The sequence below is a fragment of the Pinus tabuliformis genome, chromosome 1_2, assembly GCF_031772625.1.
Source record: "Pinus tabuliformis cultivar Carrire ecotype Pingquan chromosome 1_2, CPIR1, whole genome shotgun sequence".
NCBI classification, from domain to species: Eukaryota; Viridiplantae; Streptophyta; class Pinopsida; order Pinales; family Pinaceae; genus Pinus; species Pinus tabuliformis.
In genome coordinates, this window is record NC_142298.1 from 1,087,048,610 (window position 1) to 1,087,065,679 (window position 17,070).

At 35.9% G+C, this 17,070-nt stretch overlaps 1 pseudogene across 1 annotated transcript; it reads right to left on the reverse strand.

The window, feature by feature from the left end:
* Positions 1 to 544: 544 nt before the first annotated feature.
* LOC149209959 (uncharacterized) lies at positions 545 to 4,044 on the reverse strand (annotated as a pseudogene). The gene is made up of 2 exons (XR_016253100.1): positions 1,010 to 4,044; positions 545 to 909 (listed from the first exon to the last, which is right to left on the reverse strand). The product of XR_016253100.1 is annotated as an uncharacterized LOC149209959 (transcript).
* Between the last annotated feature and the right edge of the window lie 13,026 nt (positions 4,045 to 17,070).

The window sequence follows — 17,070 nt, forward strand, 5'->3', positions numbered from 1 at the left end:
TTAGCTTCCGTCTATTATATCTAGCATTAGCATGATAGTAAACTTCTTTGATAGCCATACAAGAGGTCATCTTCACTCATTTCTATTGCGTTTCTTAGTTTGGAATTTGAATCTAGTTTGCTCTCACCTTGACTGGGCTGTTAGTCTTTAGAACTACTAACTTGTTGGGCAGTATCATACAATTTTGATGTCTTTCAATTGATGTGACTCGCATAAAAAGATCACTGCATGGATATGAGTATTGACATCATGTATAACACATTAAAACAAATTTAGATTTGTAATCCACTTAATATATTATTACAAACATGTCTATTTTGCATGTTGAACATAATTACAAATATACAACTTTATCCTAACAGAAATTTTCTTGTACAAGTAAAACTAATATAAATCTTTCCATGGGAATAATAGAGACAATATGGAAATATTTTGCACTGACAATTATCACAAATTAAGATGTAGAACTTTGGTCATTTGATGTAGCCGCATCATTCCTTGCTGCACTTGTATTACAAAGAAAATTGGATATGTTTTATTTTGGTCATTTTGGTCTTGTATTTTTCACCAAATCCTTCCTAATACCTTCCACTAGCATTACCACATTTCTCATGGTTGGTCGTTCTTCAAGGGAATCTTTTGAACAAAGCAAACCAACATGCAGTAAAGAAAGTATGTATTTGTATACAACATTATCTTCAAACGAATCTCCATCCACCTCACTAAAAAGACTATTGTCAATTACCTCCTTCACTCTATTTGGAAATGCAAAGTTCACCCACTTATGCAAGTTCAGGTCTCCAACAAACATGTTACTAGTTGGCCTCTTTCTAGTAAGCATTTCCAATAACAAAATGCCATAGCTATAAACATCCCCTTTGGTGGAAACTCTTTCACCCAATCCATACTCTATATTCAAGGCAACAATGGTCAAATTATATTGAATCAATCCATACAAAATTATTAATAATGAAAAAACAAGTGAATTTAATGTTTTCAAAAACCATACCTGGGGCAATGTATCCAGTGGATCCTTTCAAAGCAAGTGTTGAAGAAAGTGAATCAGTAGAGGTTGCCCCAATTAATCTAGCAATCCCAAAATCTGTTACATGACTAGTCATGTCTTCATCCAAAAGCACATTGTTGGGCTTTATATCACAATGCATTACTTGCATAGGAGAATCATGATGAAGATATTCCATGGCATTGGCGACATCTATGGCAATGCTTAGTCGTGTTTGCAATCCTAATTCACATTCTTTCTCACTGTTGTTATCATCTCTATTGGGATACAAATGCTTCTCTAAGCTTCCATTACACATATACTCAAAGATTAAACCTTTGAACTGGAGGTTGGAACATGAGGTTATGATTCTCACAAGATTTCGGTGATGAACCATTTTCAAGACCTTACATTCTACTTCAAAACTCTTCTCAACGTGATCAGTTTGCAAATTGAAAACTTTCACAGCAGTAGTGTGCCATCACTCAAAACTCCTTTATAAACTGATCCATAACTATCGCTCCCCAAAAGGTTGGCCTCTGAAAATCCATTTGTTGCTCTGGCAAGCTCTTGATATGAGACCCTTTGATGTTCTACCTTTTGGAAAATAGCTTGTCGAAAAGAAAAGTTGTGTGTTTGCAAGTTCAACTTTTGTGTAAGTGAATTCCTTCGCCAAAGAAATGCTAAAAGTAGACAGCATAGTATAAAACCAACACCAGCAACTGGAAATAGTACTTCTTTCAGAACTTTAGAGTGACTTCTTGATGACGAGCAAGCATGTAACAGAAATACATGTGGTCCACATAGGCCAGGATTTCCAGTTAAAGATATGATAATGGTTTGATTTGTGTAAAATTCTCCTTCTGATATTTCCCCTGTGAGATTGTTGAAAGACAAATTTAAATAATGGAGCAGTTTTAGCTTCTGGAGGGCAACAGGGATTGTACCTGATAATGAGTTCAAAGAGAGATCTAGGATGATGAGATTTTGTAAATTTCCAAGTGAATCTGGAATAGAACCTTGGAAGACATTTCTAGATAAATTCAATCACTGTAGTGCTATGCAATTTCCAAGCATAGCTGGAATGAGACCACTCAATTGATTGACAGAAACATCTATAGCTTGAGCCATTACAATCTTACTAATTGTTGCTGGCAATGGGCTTTCTAAAAAGTTCCATGACAAATTCAAATAGAATTGGAGATTAGAAAGCTTGGCAATTTCTTGTGGTTGCTTCCATTGAGTCTATTATAAGATAAGTCAAGCAGTTCCAAATTTGTACAATCTCCTAAACTAGCTGGTATCTTATCTGATAAGTAGTTGTGATGAAGAGAAAGGAATCTCAGTTGTTTAAGATAGCGCAAGGAATTGGGAATTTTTCTAGAAAACATGTTATTATTAAGGTGCAAGAGACCGAGATGTTTTAATGGTTTAAAGTTATCCAAGATGTTTCCTCCCAGTCTATTCTTTTCAAAACCCAATTGTTCTAAGTTTACAAGGCTTTGCAATGATGGAATACTACCATGGAAAAGATTTCCACTTAAATCAAGAAAAGTTAAGTTGTTAAGATTTCCAATCTGAATAGGGATGTTTCCTTCTATTATGTTGTTTTTTAAGGACAACTCACGTAGATTGGTAGAAAGTCTTCCTATAGTAGATGGCAAAATACCACTTAATTTATTGGTGCCCAAGCCTAGTATTTGTAGGTGAGAACAATTGGTAAGAGATGTAAGAAAAGGCATGGTGGTACTACTGCCACTATCAAGTTGATTAGAGTCCAATGTTAGTCGTTCAAGGAAAGACAGCTTACCTAGTTCCACTGGCACAGCGCCACTCAAATTGTTGTAATCTAGAAAAAGTATTGTGAGTTTAGAACAATTCCCAATGGAATTTGGTATGCTTCCACTGAGTTGATTTCCCCATAAGTCGAATTCATTTAATTGGTTGATCTTGGCACCAAACTCCGAGGGGATATCCCTGTTACTCTGTTCTGGTAAATGAGTAACAAAGCTAAAGAGGAGATATTTGACAAAGAAGTGGGAATAGTGCCTGACAATTCATTTTGAAAAAGAACCAGACCTACTAATTAAGGAGGCCTATTTCATGTGGAATGCTGCCAGTGAGTTTGTTAGTATAAATTTCCAAATCTGTCATTCTAGAGAGATTTGAAATTTAAGCGGGAATGCTACCTGACAATCCATTCTTAGAAAGAATAAGCCTTTGCAGACGAGTGAGGAGTCCAAATTCTTGTGGAATGTTGCCAATAAGATTGTTACTAGAAATCTCCAAGTCAATCAAACGAGAAAGATTTGATAAAGAAGTAGGAATGCTCCTGACAATTCATTTCTGAAAAGAAGAAGCGCTTGAAGACGAGGGAGGAGCCCTAATTCTTGCGGAATGCTACCAGTGACATTGGTTTCAGAAATTTCTAAAACACTCAATGCTGAGAGATTTCCAAAGGAAAAGGGAATATTACCTATGAAGCTGTTTGCTCCTAAAAAAAGACTCTGCAAACGTGCGAGGGAACCCAACTCGGCGGGGATACTCCCACTTAGAATGTTAAAATTGAGAGAAAGTTCTCTTAAACGAAAGAGACGTCCCAGTTGAGGTGGGATATCACCATAGAGCGCATTATCTGAAAGATCGAGCAATTGGAGAAAAGACAAATTCCCTAGGAATGGAGAAATGGGGCCTTGCATATCCATACCAGTGAGGTTGAGGGCGATGACTCTTTCCCGGCCGCGGCTGCATGTAATGCCCGTCCAATTGCATAACGGACTCCCGGGACTCCAGTTGGCCATGGAATGCCGAGGATCGTTGGCAATAAGGGACTTGAATTGCAGCAACGAAATTCGATTATCGTGAATTGAGTGAGCAAAGGAAGAGGAAAAGAAAAGGGTAAACAGCAGAAAAAAGAAAAAGCACACAGACGACATCATGTTTGAAACTAAAACGGAAACAGGTGGAGGGTAGGAATGAATATGCATGCAGTGTGCATTCGCACAATTACTTATAACGTGTGAGCACCGAGGAGAATCCATAGCTTAGCACTGAAATTATGAAATTATTTTACATGTGGAATCATGTATTCCCACGAGAGTAGTAGATCAGGATGATGAGTCACTGTGCATTTGCACATGATAATGATCTCTCCCCACCATGATAGATTTTCCCACAATAATAATGATTTCCTCACTATGATAGCTTTTATTTTCCCACCATAATAATGATCTCCTCACTGTGATAGCTTTTCTCACAATGCAAAAAAATAATTAAAAAGCACACAGACGACATCATGTTTGAAACTAAAACGGAAACAGGTATGTTTGAAACTAAAACGGAAACAGGTGGAGGGTAGGAATGAATGAATCTGCATGCAGTGTGCATTCGCACAATTATAACTTGTGAGCACCGAGGAGTATCCATAGCTTAGCACTGAAATTATGAAATTATTTTACATTCCCACGAGAGTAGTAGATCAGGATGATGAGTCAGTGTGCATTTGCACATGATCATGATATCTCCCCACCATGATAGCTTTTCTCACAATAATAATGATTTCCTCACTATGATAGCTTTTATTTTCCCACAATAATAATGATCTCCTCACTGTGCAAAAAAATAATTTCAAGATCATATAGATGATTTTTGGTACCATTGTGATGGTTGTATCCCTTCACTATGCAAAAAAATAATTTCAAGGTCATATAGATGATTTTTGGTACTATTGTGATGGTTGTAGCGCAAAGGTGAAAGGATTTATTTATTTATTTATAAATAATTTCAAGATCATATAGATGATTTTTGGTACTATTGTGATGGTTGTAGCGCAAAGGTGAAAGGATTTATTTTCTTTATTTTTTTAATTTTAATTAAAAAAATGGAGGACTTGGGATATACATGGTTGGATGAGGTAGGGATTAGTTATTGACACTTATAATTTCAGGACTATTTTTGGGATTTGGTGAGAAATTTTTAAAGAAATGTAATGTGGAACTGTTTGAACAATATTTTTGGGATTTGGTGAGAATTTTTTTAAAGAAATTTAATCTGGAACTGTTTGAATTTTTTTTTAATAATGATGGAACTGTTTCAATTTTTTTTTTTTTTTTTCAGTAACAAAAAAGCATAAATATATTATATAAGGAATATAATGATCAAAATACATTTTCCATATAGAAACCTGTATATGAGGCGTGACCGGACTGGGGGCAATCCGTTCAGACCGAAACTGTTTCAATCCTTTTTATAAGTGTGGGAATAAATTCAATAAGGCCATCAAAGTTTTTGTCAAAATTATTTTAAAACTGGACAGCGGTAACTAAGATTCGCAAAAATTTTTGCCAAATTTTCATTTGTCAAAATCATGAAAAACTTTCAATTATTTTCCAACTGAAATTGCTTAATCCTTTTTTATAATGGTGAAACTGTTTCAATCCCTTTTATAATAGGGGAAATAAATTCAATACAGCTATCAATTTTTTTTTTTTAATTACTCTAAAACTTGACAACAACAGTAACCAAGATTCCAAAAATTTATGCCAAATTTTGTTTTCTCAGAATCATGAATTTCTTTTAATTATTTTCCAACTGAAATTGCAACCTGACTACGGAATTTGGTTGGAAGGAGTGGAGTGGGTGCTCCCGTCACATCCAATAAAAGCAAACACGTTCTTTGCCATTTCTCAAGTCAAATCTCCACGACGACGGCATTTATTAAACCAGCAAGACGCCACAATGACGACATTCATCAAACAAGACGAGCCCGGAATTTCACGTTCTGTGCAACTTTTTAAACGTATTTGACGGTGATTAAAAATCCTGCAACTTCAAATGGGTAAAAAAATTTCAAAATTATAAATGTAACGTGAAGGCATTTAAGTTACCCGCAACTTCAAATGGGTAAATTTTTTTCAAAAGTTATAAATGTAATATGCAAGCATTTAAATTACCAAATTACTTGTTATAAATTTTTAACTAGTTAAATTATGGATTTAGAGGGAGAAGAGGTCACTAGCAACTATCTCAAATCTAAAGATGTGTAAAACTTTTCTCACATTTTACTTTATAATTGTGATTTTTTTTCTTTAGTACTATGGATAATTTTTTCACTTGAGCTAACACAAGAGAATGTTCTCAATTCCACTCAATTTTTTTTTTCATTTTTTTTAGTGTTATTTTCTCTTGTGTGTATATGTTGTGAATTTGTATAGTTTTAAATAAAAGAGACTATAACATTAATATGTTTTCTATACCTTAACTTGAAAATTAAGAAACATAATTAACATGTTTTCTAAAAAGTTACTAGGGAATGTTTTGAATCAAGTCCAAGTTGAACCAAATAAGTTAAGAGAATGTGTGGCAGTTTTACTCAGTGCAAATAATTAAAAAAGTGTCGTTGCCCACAAATGGGTAAACTACTTTTATCAAGCATTCTATGATGGCCCCCTTTTCCACAACTTTTAAAATTAAATTTTATTCAATTGTCATGGCTTTTGAGTTTTTTTTGGTAAGTTTCTACAACTGATTTCCATTAACATAATAAGGTATTACATCAAAGGCATTACATATTCCATACTCCAAAAAGTCTACCGTGGGAGACCATTGCTTCAACCAGGTGCACCCAAAATACCACAATCACAACCAGTTCTAAACTTGGATACAAAACTTATCAAAGACACAGAACCAAAGGGACCAAACTATGTCTACCAAATGTTTCAATTGTTGCCATTAAGCGTTACAAAAGAACTAAAGAGGATGACAAGAGTAAAACAATACACTACTGAGCTCACAAGTGATTGTTTTCATTAGAGAATAGCAAGAAGGGAAAGATCATCCAGTGTCATCTTGTTGAAAGCAAAAACAAAGTTCATACAACAGAAAAAACATTAATGTATTGACCATTGAGATTCCAAAGCGAATAACAAACTGCCACCAGAAGTTCCATAACCATAACCACTTGTTGATAAAAGTGCAGGAATTGTTGAGCCTACAATAGTCAGAAATAATGATTAGTGAGAAGGGAGACTAGTTTGCATGTGGATAAGTAATAGCAGGAGGAGTAGCGATGGTTGGGGGAGCGTTTATGCCTGCAAAGGCGTCATTCAGCTCCTCTGACTCAGTGTTTGAGTCAGAGACCACAAATTTCTCCACCCTTGCTAATCTCGAAACTATGTCATCCAAGTCGAAGTGGATATTCTAGAGAATCTACTTAATATCCTCTTGCCCTACAAACAATTTATAATTATCCTCCTATTTACCCCGAAGGACCATGCAAAGCAGGGTTTCCATCTGTTGATGCACTGTGAGTGAATGAAGAAAATGGAGTTGATGCTTTTTGAATCTCCCCGAGTTAGGTATCCATTTGAGGCAAACGCTCTAACCTCAGAATCAAAAAAATATGTCATATCACCAAACTCCTTTGACTTGACGAGGAGAATTTCCTTACTAACTTCAGGAGGATTCGAGTCAAAGTAGTTCGCCATAGACTCCCACCCAAACAACCGACGACAATGAGAAGATGAGCCACTTGCATCACCCCTGCAACTCAGTATTCTCTGCTGAGGAGCCATGATAGCAAAGGGAAAGGAGTGTTACTTAATCGACAAATAAGCACAAAAACCAGGTGGACAAAGGAGGATATAAACTTTCAAGTTAGAGATAATTGATTGAACTACGAGGGCATCATCCACAAAGTTATACATTAGGGAAAATGGGGGCTTTTGAGGAGTGGGAAATAAGAGAAATCACCAGAATTTCAACACAATTGCAAACCCTAACACTGAATAAACCATGACTTGAGAGAGACCAATTAAATGGGAGACCCAAGATCTTGAGCAAGGTATGAAACTAGAAGGAAAATTATCAACGTTAAAACCAAATGGAAAAAGTACCTGGATACCAAACCCCACAAACCAGAACTGGGTAATTAAAGGAAATGCCTGCAATATCAAAACCTTGAGGCAACGAAGTGGGTAGAACTGCCACCAATTCAAAGGTTGGACCAATCCTTGTGTTATGAAGAAACAAGATGAAAAACATTGACCCTTAAACTCCCAAAACAGAAGGGACAAAACCGAAATAATAACTTCTTGACAATTGTAAAAAAGGAAGCAAGAAAGTGATAACAGTGAGGAAACAAACCTCCTACAAATTCAAGCGATAGTAGAGATAGAAACCAAGAGCAGCATGACAAGGAGAAACCTTCTTCACCACCCTAGATAACATAACAATGTTGCCACCCTGGTAAAACACCCATGCATTTATAATGGGGCATCGACGTCTTAGAACCCAGAATTTGAAGGTAATTACCAAAGTGTGCGAGGTCCAGGAATGGACATGTGTAAGGCCTGCCACACTCTTTAAAAACCACATTCCTCTTATAGATAACACACTCACAGAACTGTATGTCAAGATCTCCCAAGACAATGGCGAATCTGCCCTGCGAAAACTAATCCATATCAACTGTTAAATGATAATCTCGGATTCCAAATAGAATGTCGTACCTCATCACAAATGCTACCACCTCCGGGCATTTAAGATGAAGAGTCTGGGTTAGGTGACCCAAAACCTGGGAATGGGGTTTGTGCCACGCAACAACATGTAGGTGACAAATGTAGGGTGTGTCGCTCATTTCAAAAGTCGCCTACCCACGCTCCACTCTCATCCACAACATGTTAATCATGCATCTTGTCATTACAGGGGCTATTAAAATCACCCCCATCGGGAGGCTTTTGAGTATCATTTGAACTAAAATTTTTAGTGCTCATCGAACTAGGCCAATATTGTTTTCAAATGGTTTATAATAAGTAAAAAACAACATTTACTAACTTGCACCTAATGTAAAATGACTGATGGGAAAAACAAGTGACTTTCACCAAATTTTCAGTTCACGGGTGAACTTGAAAATCCACCCCTAAGGAGGACATTCATTGTGTTTGTTATTTATATGGACTTATACCCACAAAATAGTCTTATTCATTGACTTATTAGACATGGTATTCTAATTATATCCATAAACTAGTGCAACCATTTATGAAATGACTAGTAAACATCAATTCATGATAAGTATAAAAATACTTATTTTATGATACATTTCACATTGCTAAAGATAAAAAAAAAATCATAAAAATTAACTAAATCATAATTGTATTTTAAATTATTATTATTAATTAAAAAAAAAATAATGGATGAGTTAAACATAGATATATTTAATGCAACAATGCTTTTAACTATGGAGATTCTTAACTTGTAAATAGTATTTGTTACAATATCATGGCTTATCAATACCACATTCCCAAATACTATAACTCATTTCATAGGACACTTGTTCATATGCTATTTTTTTTAATCAACCAATTTAATTAAAATGGCAAAAAATATCTAACTACTTTTGAGATATATCTCAACCTTTGATTTGTGACAATTACTAACGAATATTCTAAAATATTCCATGGAGATAATAATTATTGATAATTAAATTAAAACTGCCACAAATTGATAAATGTAGGCTAAAGGGATAATTATTTGTGCCTTTGCGGGTGTTATTTTCCAGTGTCCAAAATTCTGGCAATAACTTTGGTACAACTACACCAAAGACGATGTGACCAACCTACAAGAGATTTCATTCCTTTCGTTGAGTACCAACTCAATAAATGTAGGCACCAAGCTATAGGAGACACCAATCCCCCCCAGCTAAGAACCAACACAACAAATTGTAGGCACCAAACTACATCTTCAAGTTATTCCTTAGATCTATCATCAATAACTTATGGTCCTCAACAAAGTCTTTAGTGAGTCGTCAATGCAACCCTTATGATTTTGCCTTCAAGCTTGATCACATCCACTTACCTTTACACCTTAACCTTCTTCTTGACTTGGCTCGTTAGACTTGATCTCTTACATGTCAGTTCTTTGCTTTTGATAAAAAAGAGGTCTACCCATCTAGCACTTCAACTTCCTCAACTCTTGTTGTTCACTATTCAATTGTCACTGTGTTGATGGTGTTGGACCCACCAACATGTCAGCGGATCTCCCCGGTAAGAGGTCCCAACTAGACTTCAGACCGTTTGGAGTAGGAGTCCCAGCAGTGGGTAGTACGGTATTGCCTTGACTGTGGTTGCACGCAGAGGTAAGTAAGATGTCCTTGTTGGAAGCAAGGGTGTGACCTTGCAACAAGTCAAGGAAGATGCATGAAAGGCTCTAACACATGGAATGGGAGTAGAGTGCGCCCCTTAGAACCCTGTGATAACACGCAGCTTGAAAGGGAACACACGAGATGAAAGACATCATGAGATGGAAAACACAATAGTCGACAATCCAAAGTGATGAATTATACCAATGACACACTTCGATAAGATTCATACAAACACATACAGAATAGTCTATACATAGATGCATAAATTACAAATACATACATCGTTAGAGTAACTAGAATAGTCGAACTACAATAACAATATCTGCATGAAACATGTTGGCTCTGTTATATTAAAAGAGTGAAAGATCCAATCATACATACAACTATGAAAACCACTAGCCCCAATAATGGAACATTACAGTCATTGTCGCCTGCTCCTCCAAAGAGATGTACTCGCTTTGCACTGTGGAGAAGCCAAGGCTTGTTACAATACACTCTAAGCTTTTTATAAGTTATTCCTATCAGAAAATTGGCTCCCAAAAGCCTCTACAATGAGTTGTGAGGTTCTATATATAGCAAAAGGTGGGGTGACCCTTGACATTCCCCTTTGTGACTCTTCAACTACCCTCATGACCCTTGAACTTACATATGACTATTTACATTCTACTATTGACACTTGGTCTTTCACTTTACAACATGTTTACAAAAAAATCTGCACATGTACCTGTTGAAGCCCCGAAAATCGGGTCTACAACAAGGGGGATACCCACCCGGTCCGGACCTTGGTTAGCAGCTCCTTTTCCGTTTGGTATAGTGGGTCCGACTGGGGATATGGGACCAGTTTCCCAATTTATGTGTGTGTGTGTTGAGAATTGATATTTCCTTCCTAATAATTTCTAAGTAAAATGTTTTTAATCTAAATCTAATGCAATTGTATTCTAATGAACAAAAATATCTAATTCTAAAACTAACCCAGGATTTAATCTTTCAGTTATGCGATCTAAAATAATTTCTAATGGCAATTGGTAATAAAGATCATTCAATTGCTATGAGAAAAGAATTCAATAAAGATAAATCGTTTTGTATAAAAAGTTAGATGAAACAATTGTGAAAAACATATCGCATAATAAGTCACTCATATATTAAGCATAAATAAATAGCTATCACTGTACAGAAGTGCCAAATGATAACTCAAGCATTCAAGCATTCATATATAAATAACTGAACATGAATATCACCTTAACACATAAGCAGAAATCGTTAAGAGATAAAAGTACCATTTATAACTAGTTCTACTCATGAGCTTCAGCAATAATGATTTATTTCTTCTTAATTCAACATCTACTAAGAGTACAAAAGTGCAATTTCAGTGGTAGATATTAAATGCAGAAATCAATAAATCATGTTCCATTCATTCATCAAAACCTCCTCGGAGGGTGCAAAAGTGCATGTCCTGAGGACAAGTTTTTGACAAATTTCAAGACCCTTCTCTAAATGCATGAGAAGGGTTTAAATACTACTAGCTAAATCTAAAAATAGTTTATTACAAAAATATAGGAAGTGGTTTAAATGACCGTCTTCATTTTAGGAAAAAATAAAGCAAAATTTAAAACTAAAACTGAATCTAAAACTAAAACTGGCAACTAACTATCTATGTATCTGTTCCTTGTAGTCGCAAGAGTTCAACATTTGTTTGAGGAGAGTTGGCTGGCCGACCTCCGACTTTAGCTGTCCTACGAAAACAGAATCAGCAAGTGTTGGCACCATCTTCTTGGCAGAATTAATGATACATTTGAGAGTCATGCATTGGGTGTGTGATTTAACCAAGTACGTCCAGTAAGAATCCCAATTTAACTTGGTTAACCTTTTGATGGACTCTGCTCTTTCTTGAGCCTTTTGTCTCCAGCTTGTCTATAGATGCTGTACATCTGGTAGAAATTTACATACCACTTGGGGATATCCCTAATAAATACCACTGGTTTTTAGAGCTTGGATTTTACCTTTCGCCTTTAGCACTTTTTCCTACAATTTTCCGGGCTTACAGGCGACTAAGTGGTTAGAGGCTTTCCTTCTCAAGGGGTTTTTCCTGGTGAATCGCGCATTGGAAACTACCTCCGTTTCTTGATCCGGGCTTCCCTGGTGCTATTTTTCGCCTCTTGCGCGCTTTTTTGTTGGAAGATGTAAACCTTAAATTTTGTGGAAAGAACAACTCTATGAGTTCTTGGCTTTGAGTCTTAAATTGTATGTTTGTTATTTCAGCACTATCCAATACCCATTTGACCATGTCCGTGTATGGAAGAATCTTGGGCCTCGCCGCTATCCGGTGCAAGAACGAGCATGCTAGTTCTGTAATCGATGCCTCAGACGACCCGCATGAATCTGTAGTCACTGTAACCTCCATTACTCTGGGATTTTCTTCCTCGAGTAGGTTGTGCATGCTTTCCCAAGTAGTAACACTAGCATCTCTGTTACAGGTGGTGTCTGTGTACAAGGGCGTCATTTCTTTATCTTTAGAACTCAGAGCTTTACCCTTCTTTCCCATAATATTCTCAACACTACTATGTATACTTCTCCGTTCTTCACTCCTGAAGTTTGCAAATGAGGCAAGAGTAATGATAATAAAAAGGTGATGGGAAAGCTTTAAATGCTGAAAACATATAAAATATATCACCCTACGTGAAATGGCTCTTCGATCAGATCAAAACCATATTTCATTAATGATTACCAACTAACTCATTAATTAACATTAACGCGCATAACTGGGCATCGGTTTATGGAAAAAACTTTTTTGAACGACGAGCCCTGTAGATCTGCGATAAGGCGATTTTGCGATTTGCTTCGCAATATCGCAGATCGCAATATTGCGGATCGTAATATCGCTAATCCGTTGCGTGTGGCAATCATCCATTACAATGTGTTTTCTGCGAAATGCGATTTGTGAGATGCGCCATCGCATATCGGTGGTTTGAGGCATTTCACCTTAAGTGATATTTGAGGCATGCAATGCGATGAGTGACTTTTAGTGCGTGATTTCGCATCGCGATTTCGCAATCTTAGGATTCCACTTGTAGGAAGGCATCCATTACCTTTTTGCGATGTGACGCTCTTTATTGAGAGAGTGGTTTTATTTGAATTTTATCATGAAACTTATTTTTAGATTTTTCAGGTATTCTCCTAAGTTTATGATAGTAAGATATATTCAAAAAGGGAATACAAGCACTAATTTATTTTTTAAATTTTTTGACAAAGGGTCCCCACTTATTTAGTATTAGTGATAAAACTAAATAAGAAGGGGGGTTGTTGCTGGCCACAACAATTGGCAATTCACTTGGAAGAACTAGTTACCTATGCTTTTCTTTTGAATTTTCTAAACTTCCAAAACAGAAAACTTTTCCAGAAAATCAAACTTTATTATAGAAAGATAAAGTACATCATGTTTTCAGCTATCAATGATAGTTTGTTTTTTTTTTTTTTTATGTTAACTTTGGTTATTTACTTCTTAGAGCTAGTCATTGTATTTACATCAGTCACTATTTGGTTAATAAAGATAAAAACAAAGCCTTTTCTGTAAATCAATTTTAAATATGCTCATTTGTCGTAGGTAGAGCCTCTGCTGCTAGCAAACGTTTATAGCCTCGACAAGGTTACCTTTAACCCAACAATGATCCTGTATCCTACTTGGGGAAGTGTACGATTTTCAAAGAGAAATCCATATCCACACTTATTGTTTTTATTTTCTTTTAATCCTTAAAGAACAATGCCTTGGTTTGGTAGCCAAATTATGATAGTGCCACTCACTTGATTTATAACTTTACTAAACAAGCTAGCTCGTGATGAGACCCCTTGCCTTTGATTGCAATAATCTCGAGTCATTGCCCTGTTATGGTATGCAGTTTTGGCAAAGTCAGCAAGTTATAATATCTATGATCATGATAAGTCGGCTCGTGATGAGACCTCTTATTCTTTAAGTTAAAGTGTATCACTGGATTATTCCTTGAAGCTCGTAATTCCCTAGGTGGGGAGGAAGTCATTGTTTCCTTAAGAATAGCTCTGGACGACAATTGTAGAGTTTTTGGAAAGAGCTTTTCTACAGAGAATCTTTGTTTTGTTATTGATACTTTTCATTTGATTGATATAAAACAAATTCCCACTAAAGGTCGCTTTTTATCAAAATTTACAAAGTTGAAACTAGTATCATTTTCAGGTTTATAGCCTTTGACTGTATCTTTCAATAATAATGACCAATTTTCCAAATCAGTTCTATTTATAGAAGCGAAAAAACAAAATCTAAAAGAAATACTTGTCTTTTTCGTGAATTCCAAATGTAACTATTTACAACTGGTTTTATTATTAAAATAAACGAAACACTAATTTACAAAAATATAAGAATGATCTCCTATGGAAAGTATTTTTTGAGGATCTACCCGTTAACAGGTAAAGATTCTCTTTTTCCTGTTAGATCCTATAACATAAAAGTAGATGGACCTATGATTTCTGCAATTTGGAAAAGGCCAAGCGACATTCATTGAAATTTCGTATGTTTGCCTTTTTCCTCATGAGCCTTATCCCATTTTAAAACTAGATCTCCAATCTGAAAGTCCTTTCTGGATATCATGTTTGAATCAAAAGAAGTTTTTACTAATGCTTGGTGATGCGCATGAGTTATTTTAGCTTGTTCTCATTGCTCTTCTAGCTTAAGGATTTGCAGTTGCCTTAATTGTAAGGAAAAAGTTGGTGTTTTATCAATAGATTAAACTAAGGCCAAAGAGGGAATCGCTAGATGAGTTGGAAGGACCACTTCTTTCCCATAAACTAAATTAAAGGGAGAAGTGCCAATGGAGGCTTTTTGTGTTATTCGGTCTGCCCATAGAGCATATATTAAGGATTTGTGCCAATTCTTATGAGTTTGATCAATGGTTCGCTTAATGATTCTGATTAAGTTTTTATTCGTTGATTTAGCTAACCCGTTCCCCTGTGGGTAATAATTGGCAGAGTATTTAAGCTTAAAACCTCTTTTGAGCGCAAATTCAGTCATAGCATTGCCAGAAAAATATGATGCATTATCAAACATTAAAGCAGAGGGTAAACCAAACCTGGTGATTATGAACTGATCTATGAAATCAATGATGTGTTCGGCATTAGCTGTCTTGAGAGGAACTGCTTCTACCCATTTAGTAAAATAATCTGTAACTGTAAGGATATACCTATGTTGTTTAGAAGAGTGAGAAATGATCTCACCTATTATATCCAATCCCCATTGATCAAAGGGTTGATTGATATTGACTGGTTGCAAAGGCAACAACGGTTTCTTTTGTCTCCCAGCAGCAGTTTGACAAACTTGACATTTCCTTACGTAGCTATGTGCGTCTTTGAATAGTGTAGGCCAATAGTAGCTTGCACGCAAGATTTTATGTGCAGTAGTATCTTTAGCATAATGTCCACTTTCTGGTCCGTCATGGAGTCCCTGCAACACCTTTTCAGCTTCAGATTTCTCAAGACATCAAAGGAGAACAAAATCATAATTCATCCTAAAAAGTACATCGTTCACGAGCTGATATTGCTTAGCCTTCAACCTTAGGGCTCTTTTCTTTATGTAATTGAGGTTTGAAGGAGCATATTCGTTCTTTAGATAAAATATGATATCAATGTATAATGATTCAATATCGTTTAGGCTTACCTCATTCGTTTGTATTTCTACAGATGGTATTTCGGAAATAAGCGATGCTCCAGCCAGCATTTTGCAAAAGCCTTGACCTTTTACAATATTTGCTAGTTTAATTTTAGCGTCGTATTCTTGTAAGGCAGTAACCCAATTGGCCCTTTTCTCACCCACGTCTTTCTGTACTAAAAGATTTCTTACTGCTAGAAACGGTACCATGATTTTTGTATGGGTTTTAAGTAAGAAGGGTCTAAAATGTTTGATTGCTTTGAAAACAGCATAAGCTTGTTTCTCGACGTTAGAATAATTTAATTCAGCCCTTTGTAGATTTGAACTGAAAAATGAAATTGGGGCTTCTGCCTTATCTTGATTTGCTTGAGTGAGTATCGCAACATATGATCTATTAAAGGCAAATGTATATAAAATGAAAGGATCGGAAAAATTTGGAGTTGGTAAAGATGGAGCGTTAACAATTGCTTGTTTACTCAGATTAAATGCTTCATATTCGTCTTGGCTCCATTTGAAGATTGAGTTCTTTTTAATCATTGCTTGTAAGGGAGATACGATTCTTGAAAATTCGGGCACAAATCTCTTTACAAAATTAATCTGGCCAAGGAAAGATTGCATAGCTTTCTTGTTGTGAGGTAAGGGTATTTCGGAAATCTCCTTGATTCTGTCAGGATCAATATGGATTCCAGATTTTGACACTATAAATCCAAGAAGTTTTCCTTCACTTAATGCAAAAAAGGACTTTTTTGGATTAAGTGAAATTCCATACCTTAGGCAAAGTTGGAACATCTGTTTTAAATCTCTGAGATGATTACCTCGTTTTTTGGAATATACAGTTATATCATCCAAGTAAATTACTACTGATTTGTTTACTAATCCCTTAAATGCAATGTCCATGGCCCTTTGAAATGTGGCACCAGCGTTGATTAGACCGAAAGGCATCTTTTGATATGCATAAGTACCCCATTTGGTTCTGAACGTGGTCTTTAATTGATCATCGGGATGGACCAAAACTTGGTTGTAGCTGGAGAAACCATCCAAGAAGGACATTAATTCTGATCCTGCAACTGCTTGTAATATTTGCTCCATGGGAGGCAAAGGAAAATTATCTTTTTGGCAGGCTTTGTTAAGATTTCGAAAGTCAATGCAAATTCTAATGTCTCCGTTTTTCTTTCTAACGGGAACCATATTGGAAACCCATTTAGAATGTCGAACGGGAAAAATGATTTTGGCTTTCAATAATTTATTGAGCTCAGATTTGAT